The sequence below is a fragment of the Grammomys surdaster genome, unplaced genomic scaffold (genome assembly GCF_004785775.1).
Source record: "Grammomys surdaster isolate TR1022 unplaced genomic scaffold, NIH_TR_1.0 255, whole genome shotgun sequence".
NCBI lineage: Eukaryota > Metazoa > Chordata > Mammalia > Rodentia > Muridae > Grammomys > Grammomys surdaster.
This window is the reverse complement of record NW_021604696.1, coordinates 10407534-10411995: the sequence shown is the minus strand read 5'-3', so window position 1 is coordinate 10411995 and position 4462 is coordinate 10407534.

The window sequence follows — 4462 nt, the reverse complement described above, 5'->3', positions numbered from 1 at the left end:
ATTTCACCAGGTAACATTGTCCTTAATCCCAAGGGGAGAATAACTCAAAAAGGCTTAGCATCCCTGCAAAGGAACACTTCAGTGGAGTTACCATTGGATATAGCTGAAGCCGACAGCTCGCCAGAAAATACAATATGGCCCATGGCTGCAAATATTTCCCATGGTCTTGGTTCATGGGTTGGGGATCCAGACCACCACTGGGCCCCTCTACCAAAACCACAGAGGTGCTGCTAGCCTTGACAGAGGGAGGCCACATTCAAGCCAGCCACATCTGTGACTGCTGTTGTGTTTGGAGCTCCTGCCTGACCTGTTGTACCTATCCAGTAAACACCAGATACCATCATTGCCGGTGCCAATGTAGCAATAAAAATAATATTAATGTAGTAGGACTAATAATTATTACAGTTACAGGCTGAATCGCTAGTCTAAAAAGAGTCTGAAATGCTCTCAAATCTGCAACATTTTTTTTCACGGACACAGCATTACCTCTGACAGAAAAGCCAGCCTGCCCTCATGTGATTTGAAATCAGAATGAACTGAACATGGAAACTGAACTACCTGGAGGTTGTGTGTATGAGGCATATCAAACATAAATAAAATTCGTTATCAGACTTGGGTCCCAGCCCCAAGGCATCTCATATTCGTATTTAAATAGTTCAAGGCCCACCCCACAAAGATCAGAAGGCTTAAATAGATATGGTCCCAAGTGTCTTGCACAAAGACTACCTCATCTGTGACAGCAATTGTGGGAGTTCATCGAGGCCTCATGAGCACACTTTCTTACAAGGTATCACGAGTTTGGTATGCTTTAACAAAGGCAGTGTGGCTTGCCTGAGGAGAAATCCAGTTCCTCTTAGAAGCAGTGAGCCACCCGTATAATCCAGACTAAGGAGAAGGAATACATTCTTAGCCTGAAGTTCGAGAACTTTCTAGAAGTGGTGTGTCCTGACTGTCCATCCACATCCTGGTGCATGAAGTACTCCGTTGCCCTGGGTGCAGAAGCATTCCCATAATCGCCACGAGAGGGCGCCACAGCGCTGTGGGGAAATGTCAAATGGCGTTGGCTTTACTTTAACAAATTAAGGCATGATTTTCTCCCCGGCTCTTTCCCGGGGCTCTTTGCCCACGGACTGCTTTCTTTTCCTCTTGATGTCATCCTTTTACACGGGTAGGAAATTATGGTGACTGGAAATAAAGTTGACTGGTAACCGGTCCTCATGGGTGGTTGGCTCAAACTTGGAATCTAGCCTCTGCACCTCAACACCTTGCTTGTGGGATTAGTTAGGAGAGAACGCAAATACTGCCCGTGACCTGAGGGTAGCCGTACGACTTTTGAAGAATCACTCCAATTCGTCCTCTTAGATGGCTTCTTTTTTATTTTCTTCATAGTGACATTATAATGCTGAGGGAGGGGTTAAATCTTAATGAGAGAAATAAAAGAAAGGGGGTAGAGAGATAAGGGGCCTGGGCCCCACCAGAAGGTAGGAGTTTGGGAGTGGAGCGTTCTCCTGGTTCAGAGACAACAACACACAGCATGAATAAACCTAGCCATGCATGTCAGTGTGGAAAACAATTCACTCACAGGGTAGAAAAACATACTCTGCATATCAAACTGTTTTCTGATTTCTTTATTAGTATTAATCATACAAACTAACACAATTCTCCATGACCCCTTCAGACACGTATGTCTTATGAACATTAATATCATACTCTCTTTACTCTCTTGTGACCTCATACTGATTTCCTGGTTAAGAAATGAATTGTCTTGGTGCATTTTCAGAGTGAGGTTCCTCAGAGAATCACAGATGAGGCGGGGTGGAGGGAGGAGCACTAGGACCCTATGTTCCCTCCCTTCCTGACAGCTGGTGCCTATTTGGCTAGGAGCTGTGGGGTTCAGCCTAGGGTCACAGGCAGTTTGCTACATGCTACAGGCTTCTCAAACCAGAAAAGGAAAGTCAAGTGCCAGCGTATTGACTGATAAGACACGTTGTCCTGAGCCAACAGGGTGAGGAGACAATACTAGACATTGTGAAAATTTGTATCTCTTGGAGGAACTGGGGGATAGAAATACCACTGTTCTGCACCAAGTCCACAGGCTGCCCCTTTTTACCCTTTCTCTGGGCTGGTGCAGTTTCCAAGTATGGGCTATATCACTTCAGCGTCACTACTCTGGGTTTCTAGGACTCTTATTATGAAGTGAGGGCCTCCAGCACTTTTATTATGAAGTGAAGACTATTGTTTCCCTGCCTTTCTGCTTCATATCCTTTTGCAAAATCAAGGTCCATATGAGAGAAAGTCCATGACATTTGTCCACTGCTTCCTGAGCACCATGACCTCTGGTTGCCTCCATTTTTCTGTGAACAGCATAATTTTGGTTCTTCTCTGTGGCCCCTTGAAACTATTCCCTGCAGAGTGCACACTTGCAAGAATTCTGGTGCAGGGTGCCCGAGCTGGCTTCCTGGCTGCCCCCTGATGATCTGGCTTAGATTTCTGCAGGTCTACAGGTCTTGCCAAGCTGTTGAGGTGACACCCGTGCCAGGATAGTGACGATCAGGTGAAAACAACCTGAAAACAAACTGGTTGTTGGCTTGGATTAGAAATCTGTTCTCACCAAATCGACAAAGATTGTGATTTTTAACATGGGTGCCAATCAAATAACTCTGTTTTGTTTTCAAATGTGAGGATAGACCCTTATTGAGGTAGAGTCTGTCATTTTCACAATTACAGTTTAATTTTTCACTGAGGAAATATAGGTGAAAACAAACAAACAAGCGAATACCACCCAGTCCCAGGTCTCCAGCAGATGTCAGGGCCAAAGCCCATGTGATGCTCCCACCTCCCTCCTGGTCCAGCCAGAGGATTTGGACTATGGGGGCAATGGCAGGGAGCAAAATGAACTGTGTGCCCACACTCCAAACACAGCCTCACCCTGCATCTGGAAACAGCATACAAGAGAAAAGGGAGACAGAAACAGGAGGTGTATTCAAACCAGTGCCATGGTCACTTGCACATACTCTGTTCCGAGCCTGGCTAGAGTCTGACCTAGAGAAAGACCTAAAGATGCAGCCTCCTTTCCTGAGATGCTTAGAGGATGAGCTATACACACAGCTCAGGATGAGAGCAGGGAATTCTGCTTCCTAGTCTAAAACCTGCAGCAGGGCACCCAGTGGGCTCCATTTCTTATGAGCTTCCCCTTCAGGAGTGCTCAGGCAACAGTAGTCGCTGCTGAGTGTCCAGTGAGGGGAGAAACCCAGGGCTCTGGGGCCCATCCCAAATCAGGAATCTGCATGGATAACCAGGGGACTGTGGAGTTCTCTCATTAAGGCAACCAGCAGGATCTCCAGATGCATTCTGGGTACCTGAGGCTCACAGTGTGCACACTGTGTCCCAACCTTCAATGGCCCAGAAAAACTAACTACATTTGAGCTGAGAGGGCTCTGGCCATTGAGCTCAAACACTCAGAAGCATTCAGTGCCAAGACATGAAGCCAACTGTGCATTTGTTATGCAAGGAACCAAAAGGAACTCTCCACTTTCTTCATCTTTAAACACATCCTGCATCCACTTGCCAGACAAGCACTCGATGGGGGAAAGTTTGTAAACAGAAAGCAGGGCCAAGATCTGAGGAGAGGTCAGCTGTGACATGGCAGAAAGCCACTGGGATCACTGTAGGGCCCCACATGTGGGTAGAAGAAACTCAGGTTGAGCCCTCTCCAGTCTCCCGATGATATCATGGGCTTAACCAAGAGGTTTTTACATAAGTATCTTTTGCTTGCTTTCTCAAGATTAGGATCTCATGATGTATCCACATCCGTGGAGCTCACAATTCCCCCACCTCAGCCTCTCAGGCAGTGGGATCACAGGCTGCCGTATACATTTGGCTTGCATAGATAGATAGATAGATAGATAGATGATAGATAGATAGATAGATAGATAGATAGATAGATAGATAGATATCTGATTGATATATAGATCTATCTATATCTATATAGGTACAGATACACATATACATACAGATTCAAATTATCTACATAGATATATAATTTGATAGTATATAGACATAGACATATATCTGATATACATAGATATACTGATATATATACAGATATAGATGTCTAATTTAGACATGTCTATATGTCTATATATAGAAAGAGAGACATAGATATAGATTTTTTTTTTATTCCAGTTTTGTTCTTTCAGGGAAAGCCCATACCTGTCTGAAACCCCTATGGAGTGTGCTTCAGTGTCATCTCAGTCTATTTTCATGGGCAGATCATAGTGAAGAGATCACAAGAAAGTGGGTTTGTGACTGACTTAGTCACTCTGCAGTAAGAGGAGCTAAGACCCGCATGTCACCCTCTCTCTGAGTTGCTTAGCTCTCTCGGCTGCACCTCCAGTTCAGCTCTGGACACACCAGTGTGTGTGTGTGTGTGTGTGTGTGTGTGTGTGTGTGTGTGTGTGTG